General features: G+C 47.4%; 1 protein-coding gene across 15 annotated transcripts in view; it reads right to left on the bottom strand.

The window, feature by feature from the left end:
* TBC1D22A (TBC1 domain family member 22A) overlaps positions 1-20,071 on the bottom strand; it is a 465,294-nt gene that overhangs the window by 54,095 nt on the left and 391,128 nt on the right. The window lies entirely within an intron of this gene.

The raw sequence follows: 20,071 nt of genomic DNA on the forward strand, positions 1-20,071 counted from the left end.
GCTGGGAAGGACGCTGCCTGCTGCCTGCTGCTCCTGGAATTGGCACGCCGTTTCTCTCCTCGGTGTCTTTACATGTACGCTGCGTTCCTCTCTTCATCTACGCAGCTCTTACTCACCCTTCAGACCTGGGACCCTGTCACCTCCCGAGACCCAGCCCAGCCCACGGGACAGCTCAGGTCTCCCTGCTTGGGGCTTGCATGAAAACAAAAGAAACCTGGTGCCGTGGAGTCAATCCTGACTCGTGGCGACCCCATGTGTTATAGGGTAGAGCTGTGTTCCCTAAGGTTTCCTTGGCTGTGATCTTTACAGAAGCAGATCATCAGGCCTTTCTCCCGAGGTGCTGCTGGGTGGGTTTGAACCACCAACCTTTAGGTTAGTTGCTGAGCACAAACAGCTTGCGCCACCAGGACCCTGTCTGGGGTTGCAGCTCTCACACAGTTCTGCACCAGTCAGGCCCACTGCCTCTCCCCATCCCTGGCAGTGACCTCCAGGTCAAGGGTGCAGCGCCAATTTCCAAGACCAGGTTTCCCTAAACTTCAGCTCTCAGGGCGCCGCCTTCATGGTTCAGCCATGACCACATGATACAAGATGACTGCTGCTAAAGGTTTATGAAGTAAATACGACCTGAGCCACAGAGAAGGTAAGCCCAGGAAGGGAGCTGGGAAGCAGCAGGATCTTCTGTTGGGGGGAGGAGGTATGCTTTGCGATTTAACAGTGTGGTCCGTCACCCAAGAAGGTGACATTTTAACAAAGGCCAAAGAGGCAAAGCCATGTAGCTACCTGGTGGGGGGGGGGGGGGAGGGCGATAAGAGAAGCAATAAGAAACGCACAGACCCCAAGGTAAGAGGCGGCCTGGCGCAGTTCCGAAACCGCGCTGAGGGTGGGATGGCCATGGCAGTGTGGCAGAGAGGTGTGCGGTGTGGCTGCAGGGGGTGTGGAGGTGTGGAGCCTCCAGGGTCTTGCAGGTCACCCATGGGCTTGTATGCTTATAACTGGAAGGCTTGGGGCAGAGAACAGATACTTAAGAAGGACTCCGGGATGCTGGGTAAAGATTGGCCAAGTCGGGGGAGGAGGACAGAGCCCCAGAGGCAGGTTAGGAGACCATGGTAATCACAACATCAAGATGTGTTAGCGATTCAGCCACGGTGGTCACAGTAAAACTTGGGAGAAGAGGGCGAATTCTGGATATATTTTGAAAGTTGAGCTGACAGAATATGCTGGTGAATATGAGATCTGGGATGTCATGGATTGAATTATGTTCCCCCAAAAATGTGTATATCAACTTGGTTAGGCCATTGTTCCCAGTAGTGTATCGTTATCCTCCATTTTGTGATTGCAATTTTTTGTTGAGAGGATTAGGGCGGGATTGTAACACCATCCTCACTCAGGTCACCTCCCAGATCTAAGGTAAAGGAAGTTTCCCTAGGGTATGGTCTGCACCACCTTTTATCTTTCAAGAGTAGATAAAAGGAAAAGGAAGCAGGCAGAGAATTGGGGACCTCATACCGCCAAGAAAGCACCAGGAGCAGAGTGTGTCCTCTGGACACAGGGTCTCTGAGCCTGAGAAGCTCCTCAACCAGAGGAAGCCTTCCTCCAGAGCTGACAGAGAGAGAAAGCCTTCCCCTGGAGCCAACGCCCTTAATTTGGACTCGTAACCTACTATCTACTAGACTGTGAGTAAATAAATTTCTCCTTGTTAAAGCTATCCACTTGTGGTATTTCTGTTATTGCAGCGCTAGATGACTAAGACACGGGGTATGAGATGGAGTTTCTGGGTAGCGCCAGTGGTTACACACCGGGCTGCTAACTGAAAAGTTGGCAGTTCACAACTACCCAGAAGCATCTCGGGAGAAAGCCCCAGCGATCGACTTCCATAAAATCCCCGCCATTGGAAACCCACGGAGCCGAGTTCTGCTCTGACCCACATGGGGTCACCATGTGCTGGGGTTGCTTCAGTGGCAACTGGTTTGGTTTTTGGTTTGGGGTATGAGAGAAAGGGAGGAACCGAGGATAACACCAACATTACTGGCCCAAACAGTTGGAAGGATGAAGTTGTCATTTCCTAAGATGAGGAAAAGCCTGTGGGAAAGCTTACAGGAGAAAGCCTGTTGGTGGGGAGACAGGGATCTGCTCTTTGGGCATGTGAGGTTTAAGATGCTCATTAGGCATCAAAGCGGAGATGTCAAGTCAGCAGATGAAGCCATGAGGAGTCGAGGGTACAGGAGAACAGCCCAGCGGTCCAGGCAGAAATACACATTTAGGACTAAAAGACCTAAAAGGAATGACCAACAAGCTAGGAGGAAGCCCAGGAAAATGGCAGATGCTCCAGAAAGATGGGATTAAAATGAACCCTGAGAGCTGACCACTAGATTTAGCAACGTGGAGAACATGGGCTGGTAGAAAGGTGATTGGAGTGTGTTAAAGAGAGAATGGAAAGAAGAGAGATTAGAGACAGGAGTGTATTTCTTTACCTTATTTCAGCATCCTGGCTAGAATCCTCGTCACTATGCGGAATAAAATCACTGAGAGGAGGCATCTTTCCTTCTCCTTCCTGATCTGAAAGGGCCAATTCTAGCACTTCCTACTGAAAAGGGTGTTTGCTCCAGACCTTTTTTGTAGGTAACCCCAATCGGGTAAGCAAAAATCTCTCCTGTTTCTAATTTACTAGAGTTCTTATGGTAGATGGCTGTAGAATTTAATCAGATGCTTTTCAGGCATCAACAGACATGGTGATAAGCTTCTTCTCCTTTAACCTGTTAATGTGGTAAATTCAATTAGTATAATCATTCTTGTAATGTTATACCAACCTTGCATTCCTGGAATAAAACCAATTCAGTCATAATGTTATTATCTTTTTAGTCATGGCTAGATCCTGTTTGCTGACGCTTCAGTGTGAGCTTCTGCACTCGTTTTGTAAGGCTGCCCTCTGATCTTCCTTTCTAAAGCTGTCCTTGTCTGGGTAAGTATGAAGGTCATGTTAGCCTCTTACCCTGGTCTTAGTTCCCCAGTGCTGCTGTAACAAATGCACCACAGTGGGTGGCTTTAACAAACAGGAATTTATTTTCTCACAGTTTAAAAAAAAACTAGTGCTGTTGAGTCGATTTAGGAGGGCAGAAGTCCGAATTCAGAGCAAGGGCTCTAGGTGAAGGCTCTTTGCGTCGGTTCTGGGGGAAAATCCTTGTCTCAGCTTCTCTAGCACCCCTTAGTGACTCTATGTGGCATCTATCTTTTCCCCACTCATTCTTGCTTCTCTGTGCCTAACCTGCACTTTCTTACCTCTAAAGTGAGTCAGGGAGGCAGCGGCAACGTGGCGCTATAGACAGAAGTACCATGCCATCCCTCTAGAACAAAAACGCAAAAAACTAAGTAAAACAGATATAAACATCAATCCTGGAACCCTAAGCACCAAATGAAGGAACAACGAACTGACCAAGCACTGAATGCAATAAGAGATGGGCAGAGAACAGAGAAGGAGGAGCACTACTGAGTGGAGGTCCCCTGCCATCTACCACAGCACACATCTGCCACCTTGGACTACAGCCACCAAGGAACTCAGAAAGGAAGTATGGGAAGGCAACTTCATGGTGCTCCCAACAAGAGGCAGAACACCCAGGAAAACAGAACGAAACACTGCCCAGTCCTGTGCCATCCCCACAACCCTTGCTGTGCTTAAGCCCATTATTGCAGCCACCGTGTCAATACATCTCATTGAGGGTCTTCCTCTTTTTTGCTGACCCTCTGCTTTACAAAGCATGATGTACTTCTCCAGGGACTGGTCCCTCCTGATAACATATCCAAAGTACATGAGACAAGGCCCTGCCACCCTCACTTCCAAGGAACACTCTGGCTGTACTTCCTCCAAGACAGATTTGTTTGTTCTTCTGGCAGTCCACAGTATATTCAACATTCTTCACCAACACCATAATTCAAAGCCATCAACTCTTCTTTGGTCTTCCTTATTCATTGTCTAGGTTTCACATGTATATGAGGTGACTGAAAACACCATGGCTTGGGTCAGGTGCACCTTAGTCCTTAAAGTGACACCCTTTGCTCTTTAAAACTTTAAAGAGGTCTTCTGCAGCAGATTTGTCCAATGCGATATGTCATTTGATTACTCGACTGCTGCTTCCATGGGTGTTGACTGTGGATCCAAGTAAACGAAGCCCTTGATAACTTCAATCTTTTATCCTTTATCACGGTGTTGCTTTTTGGTCTAGTTGTGAGGATATGTTTCCTTTATGCTGAGGTGTAATCCACACTGAAGGCTGGAGTCTTTGATTTTCAGCAGTAAGTGCTTCGAGTCCTCTTCACTTTCAGCAAGCAAGGTTGCGTCATAATGCAGGTTGTTACGAGTCTTCCTCCAATCCTGATATAACATTCTTCTTCTTAGTCCAGCCCTTGGAATAGTTGCTTAGCATACAGAATGAGTAAGTATGGTGAAAGATACTACTCTGACGCACACCTTTCCTGACTTTAAACCACGCAGTATCTCTCCGATCTGTTTGAACAACTGTTTCTTGATCTATGTACAGGTTCCTCATGAGCACAATTAAGTGTTCTGGAATTCCCATTCTTTGTGATGTTATCCATAATTTGTTATGATCCACACAGCTGAATGCCTTTGCATAGTCAAGAAAACACAGATAAACATCTTTCTGGTATTCTTTCAGCCAAGATCTATCTCACATCAACAATGATATCTCTCATTCCACGTCCTCTTCTGAATCTGGATTGAATTTCTGGCAGTTCCCTGTTGATGCACGGCTACAACTATTTTTGAATTATCTTTAGCAAAATTTTACTTGAATGTGATATTAATGATATTGTTCAATAATTTCCATCTATTGTTGGATTACCTTTCTTTGGAATGGACACAAATATGGATCTCTTCCAGTCAGTTGGCCAGGAAGCTATGTTCCAAATTTCTTGGCATAGACAAGCGGGCACATCCAGCAGCATGTCCATTAGTTGAAACATCTCAATTGGAATTCCATCAATTCCTGGAGCCTTATTTTTCGCCAATGTCTTCAGTGCAGCTTGGACTTCTTCCATTAATACCATCAGTTCTTGATCATATGCTACCTCCTGAAATGGTTGTACATCAACAAATTCTTTTTGGTACAGTGACTCTGTGTATTCCTTCCATCTTCTTTTGATGCTTCCTGTGTCTTTCAATATTTTGCCCATAGAATGTTTCGATATTGCAACTTGAGGCTTGAAATTTTTCTTCCGTTCTTGCAGCTTGAGAAATGCCACCATTCATCTGTCAGTTTGTTACACTCTGGTGACTTGCATGTTGCTGTGATGCTGGAAGCTATGCCACCAATATTTCAAATATCAGCAGGGTCACCTATGGTGGATAGATTGCAGTGGAGCTTCAAGACTAAGACAGAGTAGGAAGAAGGACCTGGGTCTACTTCCGAAAAAGCTGCCCGGTGAAAACCTTATGAAGAGCAGCGAACATTGTCTGATATAGTGAAGGAAGATGAGTCCCACAAGAGCCAAAATATGGTCTTGAGAATATACCATCTGAATTTAGAAACCATCTTAGGAATAGATTTGACGTATTGAACATTAATGACCAAAGACCAGACAAGTTGTGGGATGACACCAAGGACATCACCCATGAAGAAAGCAAGAGGACATTAAAAAGACGGGCAAGAAAAGACCAAAATGCACATCAGAAAGGACCCTGAAACTTACTCTTAAACACACAGTAGCTAAAGCCAATGGAAGAAATGATGAAGTAAAAGAACTGAACAGAAGATTTCAAAGGGCGGCTTGAGAAGACAAAGTAAATGGTTATAATGAAACGTGCAAAGACTTGGAGATAGAAAACCAAAAGCAAAAAACTCATTCAGCATTTCTCATGCTGAAAGAACTGAAGAAAAACTTCATGCCTCAAGTTGCGGTACTGAAGATTGAAGGGCTCCTTAGCTCTCCACATAATTCTGCCAACCTTTGTTTTCCATATATGGAAGGTATGTCATTAGGTACATAAGAGATAGGGCATAAACAGGGACTGAGCCCCTAGACAAGGAGCCCTGCAACACCTGCAACTTGCAACTTATTTACAATACTACGTGCTTGGCTAATGCAAAACCTCCATCCTGGAATGTGCCATAAGGAGAGAACAATGTACTCCCAGAAGGACCTACTCAATCTGGCCCCTGGAGCATGCGCAGACATCTGCAAGGTGACCGACGTATGACTTCTGCCTGATGCAAGTACCCGCGACAGGACAATCGAACCAGCGCCACAGAGGGACTGTGGAGGCGCGACACTCCGTAATAAGTCCTGCCACCCAGTTCCAGGAGCCTTTGCTACGAGTTCCATCTTGGATTCCAGACGTGCCTGCACAGCCTAATTTAGTATACACCACCTTTCTGAGAGGTACCTGCCCCTTTAAAAAAAACCTACTAAATATTCATTATCCTATTATCCTCGCCAAACCTATATAAGCCCCCGAAAAACCTTTGTTTGGGGGAACAGCATTGCCTGATCCCTCTCTGTCTCTGATCTTGAGCCTCTGCTTTCTTTCTGCCACTAATAAACCTTTGTGTGGAACCTCTGAGCCTCTCCTGGTCATTCTTGGTCAGTAGAAGGCAAGGGCCTAGGCAGGGCTTAACCCCAAGCTGGGAAGCCTTGGCCTGCAACACATGCAAATTTAAAATAGTTTTATCTTTCTTGTTTACTGAAATTTTTATCGATATATCTGACCTCCTTTATGTCATGTAATGCTTTTTTGCCCTAAAGCCTTTTTTTGACAATAACTACACATCATATGACTATAACTAACCAAACCAAACCCACTGCCATTGAATCAATTCCAATTTATAGCAACTCTGTAGGGCAGAGTAGAAAGGCCACAGAGGGTTTCCAAGGTGTGGCTGGTAGATTCGAACTGCAGACCTTTTGGTTAGCAGCCGAGCTCTTAACCACTGCGTTAAGCCGCTGCGTTTTAAACACCTTTATTGAGGTATAACTGACATACTGTAAAGTGTACCTATTTAAAGTGTATGATTTCATCAGTTCTGACAATGTATATACCTATGGAACCACCATTACCCCTAAAAGTTTCCTTGCGCCCCTTGTAATCCCCTTCTCCCACCCCTGCCAGTCTCTTAATGAATTACTCTGTCACTCTACATTGTTTGGATTTTCCACGTTTTTATATAGATGGAAACCTACAGGTGTTGTTCCGGGCCATCACTTGATTCTTACTCCTAATGACTCACGTGACAGAGCAGAAGTGCCCACAGGGTTTGCGAGGCTGTAATCTTTATGGAAGCAGGATGCCAGGTGTTTTGGTCTTTCTTCCATGGAGCTTCTGGGAGGGTTCGAACCACCAACCTTTCGGTTACCAACCAAGCGCTAACCCTTTGCACCACCAGGGCTCCTTAATCACACAAAACCCCACGGGACAGCTCTACTCCGTCCTAGAGAGTCGCTATGAGTTGGAATTGACTTGACAACAGTGAATGTACTCTTCTGGCTTCTTTTACTCAGGGATTCATCCATGTCCTTGCCTGTATCAATAGTTAGCTTCTTTATTTCTGAGTAATATAGGGAATACTTCCCTTGTTATCTGGGCCTGAAAAACACTATTCATCCTTCAAGCCTTTCCCCTTCCTCCAGGCTGTCAGCTGTCCTACCCTCCTTCCCAAGGGGCCTGGTGATGCCTGTGGGGGCCTCTGCCTCACTACCCTGGGTGCTCCCTGTCCCTCTCTCCCACTGGACTCTGTTAGCTCTGGGGCTGCTGTGCCCCTTCTCTGTCGTTCTAGCACCAAGACTGGCAGCAGCATTAAAGATGGGATGAAATTACATACACACCCCAAAACAAAACAAAACAAAAAACCCCAAGAAGCCCTGGTGGCACAATGGTTAAAGCAATCGACTGCTAACTGAAAGGTCATAGGTTTGAAACCACCCAAAGCTACTAATTCAGGTTACCAGGAGCATGGGGAAACCAAACTGACTGGAAGCAGCAAGCTGAGAATGTACCTAAACAAACATTCTTTTTCTCCTTTGAAATACTGAAGGTGACTGAACAACACACAAAAAAACTTCAGACTTTCAGGCCCGGAGGGAAGCAGCCCCGAGGAACGCGGAAGTGATAATTAGTACTGCAGACCTGGAAGGAAAAGGTCTAGGAGTACCTAGGGATGTTCCCGAATGACTGGCTCTCCAAGGAATCCTGTTTACACTCTTAATTTACTTAACAGCCTTTTATTTAACCTGGGAGTGCAAAGGTCCACCTCAGGCTGGCCTCTTCCCACCCTCTTTCTGGACTAAGGAGGCTGGGCTCTAAATCTGCAGCCCCACAAGGTGTCTTCAGGCAGGATGCAGCATAAGGCGCTTTCTCAGGACACAGCATCAGGAAAAAAATGGAGTTTTACAGCTTCACTTAAGTGGATTATTTGTCTTCAGCGACTTGGTAAATTATATTAAAATAGCAATTTAATAAATAAAAAATTCATATCATAAATGGAAAATGGGCTTCTGCTTTAATGAAGCTTAACCTGGACAATAAATATTGCCATCCGAGCATGGTGCATAAACAGCCACGCGAGCGCTGGAAGTGGCCTGCCCACAAATCACAGCGAGTGCTGCGCCACCTGGCGGCCACGGCCATGACACGGGATCCAGGCTAGACCAGCCGTGTCCACCAGGAGAGCAGGCTCTGTGATCTGGGGGTCTGGAAGGGACATGAGCCCTGGACCACCCCCCAGGGCCTTCCTCATGACGTGCAAGTCGCCCAGTTGACTGGCCACTAAGCCCAAGGGGTGCTGACCAGATGACGGGCCACTGAACCCCTTGATGTCATTTACTGAGGAGACACTCAGGTCCCTTAACCAGAGTGTCAGGAACACAGCCTCCAGGATTCTGATGGGTAAAATGAATATAGCGCTGATTAACAGAACAAAGGAAGAGAACATTTTGGCAAATTTTCGTTGAGATAACTTCTCTGTCACCATCTTAATCACTACCTGAGGTGACAGCGGGTCCAAGTGAGTCCTCGACAAAAACCGTGCCGGCCAGGCTGTGCATCGCACTTCCAGAGAGCTCCTGGGAATGCCAGGTAATGCCGGAATGTTCTCAGCACTTTGGGAAGGAAGACGGATGCAGTTCTTTTAAGCAGACACTGACAGGCTCATGCAGCCCTGGTGGCGTAGTGATTAAGAGCTTGGCTGCTTACCAAAAGTTCGGCAGTTCAAATCCACCAGCTTCTCCTTGCAGACACTATGGGGCAGTTCTGCCCTGTCCTGTGGGGTCACTCTGAGTTGGAATGGACTGGACTGCAGTGGGTTTGGTTTTGGTTTTGGGCAGAAGTCCAAAGCTGATTCAGCGAATGTTCCAATTGTCCACAAAGAGGCCACGTGATCATTCTGCGGCCCACAGGAATCCAGAAAAGGGAAGGAAAGGCTTGCCTCACCCCTGTACCCTGAGGCCCTGCAAGGTGCTGTGGGCTACTGAATATGAAGATGCTGGGACCCTCTTACACAGGGTGGGGTGGGCAGGCGTTGGCCTGGAGGCCAAGGCAGCTCTTTCCTGTTTATCTTTCAAACACCTCCCTTCAACAGCAATCCTATTTCTGCCCATCCGTGCCTCAGCCTCCGCAGACAATTTCCTACAGCACTTGGACCCTCACCACCCGGGGCCCAGGTCAAATGTAGGAGCCTGAAGACCAGAGGGATTATCTCCGCACACAGTCTTCCTACAGTGAGAAATAGGCAACGAGCCCTCAAGGGGTGTCACGCCTCGCAGGTGTGAATGAAAGTCAAGAAAAAACAGGCAACGAGCCCTCAAGGGGTGTCACACCTCGCAGGTGCGAATGGAAGTCAAGAAGGAGCATTGTCCATACAATTAACATCATTTTAAAACATCTGAAGACAGCTCAGGCCAGAGCCCAGATACACTTGGAGATGACCCTTAAAGTGCCTCACCCCTGTTCCAATTGGATTGACAGGTGACATCTCTGGGTCCTGGTTTTTTATCACCTCCAGTAAACTGTCTGATAAACCTGCCAACTACAGCCCTTGTCACTTCTGGGGACCCCAGCACTCGGTGCCCCTTGCACCCCCAGGCAGAAGAGATGAAAGGACACTCTGAGAGGTCAAAGCCAAAGCAGGCAGGGTATGCTTTGGCCAGGGGGAGCCTACCCTGCAGAATGCTCACTGAGGAGGAGACGGTGGGCCCAAGAGCACATCCAACACTGAAGTAAGACATCTATGGAAAAGCTGTATAAGTTTTTGAAAGACACAAGAGAAACCTAGTTTACATGGGGAGATATAACCAGGTCCATGAACAAAAAGACTCAGTGTTGAAAAGATGCCAGTTGTCCCCCATCTTACTTTACAAATTCAATGTATTTCTAATACAACTCCAACCAGTTTTTTTGTAGACTAGGTGTTACAGATTGAACTGTGTCCCCCTAAAGTGTGTGTCAACTTGGTTAGGCCATGATTCCCAGTATTACATAACTGTTCACCATTTTGTTGTCTGATGTGATTATCCTATATGTTGTAAGTTCTACTTCCGTGATGTTAATGAGGCAGGATTATCCGCAGTTATGTTAATGAGGCAGGGCTCAATCTACAAGGTAGGTTATATTTTGAGTAAACTCTTTTGAGATATAAAACAGAAAAGTGAGCAAAGAGACAGAGGGACCTCATACCACCAAGAAAGAAGTGCCAAGAGCAGACTGTGTCCTTTAGACCCAGGATCCCTACACAGAGAAGCCCCTAGATCAAGGGGGGATTGATGATAAAGACCTTCCTCTAGAGCCGATGAGAGAGCTGGTGCCCTGAATTTGGACTTCTAGCCTACTAGACTGTCAGAGGATAACTTCTGTTTGTTAAAGCCATCCACTTGCGGTGTTCCTGTTATAGCAGCACTAGATAACTAAGGCACTGGGAAAAGCTTATTCTAAAGTTGACACTGAAGAGCAAAGGGCCAAGTATAGCAAGACAATCCAAAAAGGAAAAACAAGTGAAAACTTGCCATCTCAGGATCAAGACATTCTGTGACAGTAATAAAGACCATGTGACACCAGGACAGATAGAGCAAAGGGACAAAGGACTCAAAACACACCCATACTAATGTGGACACTTCATGACAGAGGAGGTGGTGCAGATCAGCGGAGAAAGGAGGGATTATCCAATAAATAGTACTGCAACAACTAGACATCCACTTGGAAAAAAAATCAGATCCCTACCTCACATCATACACAAAAACAAATTCAAGGTGGATTAGAAAGCAAAGTGTAAACATAAAACTTTAAAAGTATAAAATATAAATTTAAAAAAAGTATACATTTGACTACACGAGAATTTAAAATTTCTGTACCACAAAAGACACTAAACCTTCTCCTCATTTACTAACTCGTTATCAGATATTTTGAGTTTATGAAAATAGTAAAAAATCCACTATCTGACTATTCTGCACATTAACGGTGTACATCTGGCAGTAACAAGGCCTAAATATGGGCTTTGATGGTTAAGGTTATGTGTCAACTTGGCTGGGCCATGATTCTCAGTGGTTTGGCAGTTATGTGATGATGTCATTTAGCAGTTACGTAATGATGTAATTTGCCAGTTATGTAATGATGCAGCCACCCTCCATTTTGTGATCAGATGCGATCATCCTCCATTTTTGCGTAACACCAGTTTCACATAATGATCTGGTCTTTGGAACCTAAACTGATCATGTCAATAAGTGAGGAGAGGGTATATAATTAAGGTGAAAATACAAGCCACCGACTGGAAAGATATTTGCAGCGCAAATGACTTGCAAATGGTTAGTATCCAGAATATATCTTTTAAAAATCCTTCTAAGAATCAATGAGAAAAGACAAACTAGCTAATAGAAAAATGGGCCAAGGATGTAACAGACCCGCCATGGTCAGTAAAAATATGAAAAGATGCTCCAGCTCACTAAGAATCAGGAATGTGCAGGGTAAAACTGTAATGAGACGTCAGTTCACATTTCTCAGCTGGGCAAAAACTAAAACACATGATGAATACAAAGTATAGGAGAGGACATGGAGGAAAAACTCTTATATACCTGTTGGCAGGTAGGGGGGGCAGGCAGTGTGACCACTTTGGAGAGCAATTTGGCAATACCTAGATGTTTGTATCCTGAAGCCCTGAAACTTCATTCCCAAGAGAGCATCTCCTATACAGGGGCATACAGAGATTAAATTGAGTACTATTTTTAACTGTGAAACACTGGAAACAAAACATGGGAAAAATAAGATGTCTTCCAATAGGAGAATGGATAAAATACGGTATATTCACACAATGTAAATCTCTAAAGCTTTACATTGTACAGATGAAGTATAATGCAAGAGAAGTTAAACACATAACTACAAATAAACAAGATGCAGTTACGCCCAAGCACAGCAATGACTGTGAGGATGGCGCAGGACGGGGCAGTGTGTCATTCTGTTGTACTCAGGGTTGCTATGAGTCAGAATCGACTTGACGCCACCTAGAGCAATATCCCATTAACGTGGATAAATATTACAAATATAAAAAAAAGGTTGAGTTAAAAAGAAGGGGAAAAAGCACATTGCAAAATAATATTTAAGTATGATGCCATTTATAAAAAGTTTCAGGCTATATATCGTTATGGATACGTACACACGTGGTGAACATGCTAAAACGTGGTTAGGAACGGTAAGCACCAAATTCAGAGCAGTGGTTATCTTTGGTGAGGAGGGATGTGGAGGCCTCAACTGTACATGGAAAGTGTAACCTCTAAATAAGAAATAAACAAGATTTGAGGCAAAAAAAAAAAAAAAACCCTAACACTTACTGATTTGACAAAGCAGTAAGTACAGCATATTATTATATACACATTTCTGTATATTTATGGATTTTAAAATTAAAAAAAAAAAAAAAAAAGACGGCACTAATTTGAAATGGCCTTTTCTAGGTCACCAGCAGGCTTGTTTATTCGGAAGGGACCAGGGGCTCCAGCCCAGGGGAACCCACAATCCATTGGGCCCTGAGTCAGACCCCTTCAGCCTCCAGAGCCACCTGGGGGACATTCAGTCCCACCCTCTCCTGTCAGACTGTGGCCTCTGCCCTCCGTGAGCTCGGGGAAGGCCTGCTGGGAGTCTTCTCCGCGTGCAGGAAGCAGCCCCTAACCGCGCACCTTCTCCCCGAGCCTTCCTACCCATCACCTTTCTCAAACAGCCCTGACCCTATGTGGGGCTGAATACACTTCTGCTGTCTTGTGACTTGTCATCTGCTTTCTCAAGGTCAATGACCGGGATCTCTGAAAGACGTTCAACAGGACTGGCAACACAACAGAGAGGAGTAATTCTGTGGGGTATCCTTGCTTCTCCTTCAGCTCCTGGCTGGGAGGCACAAGATAAACCCTACCGCATCCCAACATACGAGTGTCCTTAAAGCCCTGCATCTGGGGTCCTGGAGTGGCCTTAGTTCTCTGTATCAAACCACAAAATGGAAGTTCAAAACAACTGCAGGTAACTACACGCAAAGCACTTCCACGTGATGTACGTGTTTCAAAACGTAGGAAATAAGGCAGAGAAACAATTTTCCTTTTTTTTTTTATAATAAAGATATTATGATAAAAGGAACAATTTTTCACCTCTAATTGCATCATTAAGCGTTCCTTATAATTTCTGTCATGGAAATAAAAACGAACAGCCTTCTGGCACCGGGAGGTTTTCCTGTGTATACGGCTTATGTAGATGTATTTTTGAGGCCATTCGAATGACAGGCATTGTTTCCCATTCCGGGCGCCCAATTCAGCTGTGCAAGCAAAATCTTTGCTATGATTTCCTTTAAAATATTCATCCCTGAACCATTGCATTACACAATTACCTGTCAGTAATGCAGAGCACGGCCGCTTTCAAATTCACCCTGGCACCTCCCTGTGTGGGGCACCGGCTAGTAATGAGAACTGTAAATCAGGCTTCATCATGCAGCCCGACCCTCCAGCATAAATGAGCCTGGGGCTCGTCCGGGCGGGCGGCCTCGGAGAGACTGATCTATTATCTCCACGCCGATCTACATCATCTCTTGCCAGATACTTATTGGCATGTGTCTGTCCACGTCTGAGAACATTCCCACCGCTCAACTGATGGAGGTCACACAGCCCACCGATGCTTCTCCTCTCTGCAGGCTGCTGAGGGCTGACCATCCGAGAAAAGGGCCTCTCCGAGTCTGCTCCCTGGACCCAGGGCTGTGGCTTGGGCTTTCATAAATCAATGATCACTCACTGAAATAAAAAAAATTTAAAGCTATCTAATAGAAGATAAATGAGCCCTGTTGGAAACCCTGGTGGCGTAGTGGTTAAGTGCTATGGCTGCTAACCAAAGGGTCAGCAGTTCGAATCTGCCAGGCGCTCCTTGGAAACTCTATGGGGCAGTTCTACCCTGTCCTATAGGGTCGCTGTGAGCCGGGATCGACTCGACGGCACTGGGTTTGGTTTTTGGTTTGGTTTGGCGGCGTAGTGGTTACGCACTCGGCTGCTAACCAAAAGGTCGGTGGTTCAAACCCACCAGGTACCCCGTGGGAGAAAGACAGGCAGTCGGCTTCCATAAAGATTTACAGCTTTGGGAACCCTGTGGGGCAGTTCTACTCTGTCCCGTAGGTTTGCTAGGACTCAAAATCGACTCAACAGCAACAGGCTAATAAAAACCAAACCCATTGCCATCGAGCTGATTCCGGCTCAAAGCGAATAAAATATATTTTAAAATTCCTAATGGATGTTTATTTTTTGGCTGGTGACCACCAAGACAGAGATTTCATCTTCAATTTGACAGGCATTAGACAGTGGAGTCAGCCCCTCACACGGTGAACCCATGCATAGAAGAACAAAACACTGCCCAGTCCTGCACCATCCCCCTGACTGGACGTGGGTCAGACCATTGTGCTTCATAGGGTTCTTCACTGGCTGATTTTCATGTAGGTTGCCAGGCCTTTCTTCCTAGTCCATCTTAGTCTGGAAGCTCCTCTGAAATCTGTTCCCATCACAGCAACACGCAAGCTTCCGCTGACAGTGGGTGCTGGCTGCCCATGAGGTGCACTGGCTGGAAAGTGAACCCAGTCTCCCGTACGGAAGGTTAGAATTCTGCCACCGAGCCACGACTGCCTCACACTGTGTTCCCAGGCCCATTTTAAATGCTAAATGATTGGCTTAAATACTCAGTGAATTAACAAAAAAGTAACCCTTCCCTGAGAAGTTATTAATCCCTGTGGCTCACAGATGAAAGACGGCCTACAAGCTCTTCCAGTGGCCGGCTGGAGAGTTCTGGGACTGAAGGGGAGGGAGCCTTCTTGAACACCTGCTCTCCTATCACCCCCTAGTCCTTAAAGGAGGATTTGATCCTTAAGTGCGACGGGCGGACCTAGCTAAACACGGTGGAAATCAAACACAACAATGACCTGGGTTTGAATATTCCAGCAAGGTCTCCACACAGGCGCGGGGTCCTCCAGCTCGGCACAGAGCCTGCATGGAGGTGCCCCCATCACGCCATGGAGCTGCTGGAGAGGCCTGTCTCCTTTATGGATGGAATCAAAGACATCCTTTTAACGCCGCCCTGTCAAAACTTCATGAATTATACAAGCTCTGAAAGACATGGGGCCAGAGCCGCTGGATTGTAAGAGAGAAGAACTTGCTGCCATTCACCTCGGCTGCCCTCATTTTGCCAGCCCTCCCACTCCCCAAATCTGAACACCAGTGTCCATTGACTCAGCGTTTCCCTGAGCCATGGTCACTGTCTGCACGGGAGCACTGCCTCAGAGGTGTTTTTGCTACCCTGTCCAGACTGATCATCTCTGCTGCTTTTTCATTTGGCAAGGACATTCCTGGCAAATTAAAAGCAAGAAGACCCTGCTGTGGGCCCTCATTATTTTTTCTTTGAAGTAAGAAATGACATCACACCAGTTAATAACTCAGTCTTGGTTCTCTCTGCAGACCAAGCGTGGCCAAAAGAGCAGTGGGTCAGGGGCTAAGAGTGTCCACTGTGCCTGTCAATGACACGGCTGCTCCAAGCACTGCGGGACCCAGCGGCCTGTGCCAGGCAGGTGGGCCACAGGGGGGCAGGTCCACAGGGGTGGGGGGACTATGGGGGCTGCAGGCACGGATTAACCACACAGCCTCGTGTCTGGTCGTGTGGGGGCCTGGCCTGTGGACTGACCGCTGCCCTCGGCCCCTGCACCCACCAGGCCTCCTCAACAACTTCCCTGAGCTAGTTCCTGCTCTCCTGGCCTGGGGGTCCCTTCTCCCTGCACCTCCCTGAAGTTCTCCTTCCTCAGGGGTCTCATACTTGCCCTCTCTCCCTTCCTGAGTTCTGAGGGCATCGCTGGCCTAGGGAATGACCCCACGACACTTCAGGACAAAGCACCTTTCTTTGCCCAGTCACTGTCCCCTCACCCTAAGGGAGGCTTGTCTGCTGAGAAACCCGTGAGGTCAAGGGTGCCCTCTGGAGCTCCCTGAGCACTCGGCTTAGACATGGTGAAGGGCCCACCCTGCAGGGCACGGAGTCTGACAGCCCGGGCACAGCCCAGACCCTGTGTGACCCTGGGCAAACAGTTGGCCCCCCCTCAACTTTAGACTGCTCATGTGCAAAATGGCAGTAATGACACCTGCTTTCCAGTACGAACTATGGCAAGAATTAGAGATACTGTTAGGAGCATAGGGGAGTCCCTGGGAGGTATCAGTGGTTAATGTGCTTGGTTGCTAACTGAAACGTTAGAGCTAGCTCAGATCCACTCAGAGGTGTCTCGGAAGCCAGCCTGGCCGTCTGCTCCTGAAAGACCACAGCCCTGAAAACCCTATGGAGCAGCCCTACTCTGACACACATGGGGTCGCCACGAGTAGGGACCAGCTCAATGGCAATGGGTATGGTGTGGCATATGTAAGTGTACAGCACAGAGTCCTACTCAGAAAGGGTGATTAAGGGAATGATGAAGTCGCAGACATGCTAACAAACAGTTCACTGTAAATACTAATCTGAAAATTCTTAAAGACAGACAAAACCCGAAAACCTGCTGCCATCAAGTCAATTGTGACTCATAGTGACCCTACAGGACAGAGTAGATCTGCCCCATAGGGTTTCCAAGGAGTGGCTGGTGGATTTGAACTGCTGATCTTTTGGTTAGCAGCTAAGCTCTTAACTGCTGCGCCACCAGAACTCCTAAAGACAGACAGACATTTTAGGTTCAAATGCACCATAATTTGCTCAATTGGACAAAGAAGTCTTGAGCTGGGCGGTCTCTACAGGCCTTATGACACCTGAAAATCCAGCAAGACACAGGGTCTACGTTTCAAAGATGAGAAACCATCTATCAGGTGTACATGCCAAGGGAACAAGCACATAACTGTCTAGTTCCAACAGGGTGCCTTCCAGGGACCCGCCCACCCACTCACCCACAGAGCCAGCTCCTCTTGGCTCCCTCAGGACAGGCTCCTCTCTTGGCCCTCAGCCCCTGACCCTCTCTGGGGCCTGGCCTCTGCCCTGCTCAGTCAAGTGTTACAAAGCTCTGGGGCTCCGTTGACAAGTGTCCAAAGGCACCCCACTGCACCAGGAAGCGCACTGCACCGTCTCCTGCTGGTTTCTCAGCTCTGCTACTGCCGCTTCTCTGCCATACCTGCCGCTGCTTCTTGCCCTCTCCTACCTTCTCCGGTGTTACAGCTCTCTCTGTCCCTGGTCTAGGAGGTTCTTGGTGCAGGGAACCCCAGTCCAAAGGATGTGTTCCACTCCCAGCCCTTCTTTCCTGATGGTGCTGAGTTTTCCCTTTCCCTGCTGCTGCGATGGCTCACTGTGTGCCTAGTGGGATAGCAAAACTAACCAATCCCCTCATTTTGAGTTTCACACCTTATTTGTATGGTCTTTCCCCCCACAAGGTTCCATGTACCTTATTTGCACTATTAGCAGGCTGCCCGATTCCCTTGGTGGGCCACAAGCACCTTATTTGCAGTGCTTCTTCCAATCATTTTGTAGGAGTCACGAGGCCACACATGGCTAGAAAGGCCACAGTAGGTAACCCACTGCACCACAACGACACGTGCTTGCCCGCTCTGCCATGTCCATCTGAAGGGACCTGCTTGCGGCAGGGCCTGCGCCTGATCTGACTCTGTCCTCCCGGCCTCACCCCGTGCCCGGCACCAAGACAACATGCCTCTGTGCACATTCGGCGGGTGAGGCTCAGACGGACAGACTGCCAACAGATACCTCTGCTTAGCACTGGAACAGAGGCAGCACGTTCTGGTGGCGAGCCGGGCATCTCCATTTCCAAGAAGCCCCCTAGATGTCTCTCACACAGACTCAAGCCTCAGAACCACCCTGCTGGGCTGTGAGAGCCTGGATAAGAAGACCCACATTCCGTGTTCTGGGTCCCCGCAGCATCCAGCACAGGGATCCTGCATGGACGAAGGGCGGTATTCAGAAAATTAAAAACAACAACAAGCAGACAGATGCTATATGCTGAAGCTCCAAATTATTTACTTGACTAGAAACTCCACACTGAGCTGTTCTGGCCCTGCCTGTTGCTGCCGACTGAACGTTCCACAGGGCCTCCGGACACCACACTTGGCAAATACTTAGACCTACCCCCTTGTAAACTAGGCTGCAGCTAGGACCTGCAGTGCTCTGAAGCTAATCTGAACAAAAAGAATCCAAGCTCACCTAATAGCCATCCTCTAGGGAATTCCCAGATTTAGTAGAAAATGGAAGAGTGAAAAGACCTTTCTTACAAGCCAAAGTCAGGGAAATTATACATGCACTGCAGCACGAGAAGAAACAAGGAAGGAGCTTTAAACCAATCAGTCTGTCCGGGTCACTGCCTGCTCCCAACCCCGTGTCCTTTCTAGACACGCTCCTTCCAAAGCCCTACCCCAGCACTCAGAACCCGATGCACACGCACACGTGTACACGTGTGATTTTTTTTAAAACTTAAAAAAATCTGACTTCCAAAAACAGCCAAAGTAGAAGAAATAGTATAAAGAACCCCAAATATCCACCACTCCCCATCCACAATCAGCAATGTCGGGCCACTCCTGTTTCCTCTCTTAGCAATGCCCTCCCCGCCCCCACATACACCCAGTCTACCCACAAGCTGCTGGTTTACCCAAAGCAAATCCCAGACATCATATTGATCTGTAAACACTTCACTATTTTTTAGAGCTATGGAACTAAGAACTCTTTCTAGAAGCATAATCACTGTACCACTCCCATAGTTAAACAATGAAAATTAACAATAATTCCTTAAGATGACCCAGCATTTCTCCAAATGACTGTTCTAATCAGGCTCAGTGAAGCCCACACATTGCATTTGGTAGTCACGTCTCTTAAGTCTCCAGGCTTCCCCTCTGTTCTGGTCTCTGGTGGCCTGTTTGCTGAGGAAAGCCATCCATTTGTTCTGTAGACAGCTCATATGCTAGACTTGGCTGCCTTCATCCCTACGTGAGTCCTAAGATGTACCCCCTTTCCCAGTATTTTCTGTAAGCTGCACTTAGATCAAGAGGCTCCACAGATTCAGATTTGAGTTTTTATTTTGCAAGAGCAAGTCCTTGGTGGGGCTGCATGCTTCCTACCTCCTCCCATCAGGAGGCGCTGATGTCTCTGTGTTATGACTGACTAACGGGGCCAGGTGTCGCCAGTCTGGTCTATCCACTGAAGGTTCTCTGGGAGCTACCTCCGATGGCTTTGGAAGCCATCAGGAAACACTGCCTTCATCTGTTCCTTCATTAGGGTGACACTGCCATCCTCGCATTTCTTCCGCATTTGTAGCTACAAGTCTTCTGTTTAAGGAACAACTTTCCCTCAACAGCCAGGGGATGACCGGGAAGCAGAGCACCTATGCGGACCGTTCCCTCCTGGCCAGTGGGTCCCAAGGAACCTCCAACAGCCAGGGGATGACCGGGAAGCAGAGCACCTATGCGGACCGTTCTCTCCTGGCCAGTGGGTCCCTAGGAACCTCCAGCAGCCAGGGGATGACCGGGAAGCAGAGCACCTATGCGGACCGTTCTCTCCTGGCCAGTGGGTCCCTAGGAACCTCCAGCAGCCAGGGGATGACCGGGAAGCAGAGCA

The sequence above is a fragment of the Loxodonta africana genome, chromosome 4, assembly GCF_030014295.1.
Source record: "Loxodonta africana isolate mLoxAfr1 chromosome 4, mLoxAfr1.hap2, whole genome shotgun sequence".
NCBI classification, from domain to species: domain Eukaryota; kingdom Metazoa; phylum Chordata; class Mammalia; order Proboscidea; family Elephantidae; genus Loxodonta; species Loxodonta africana.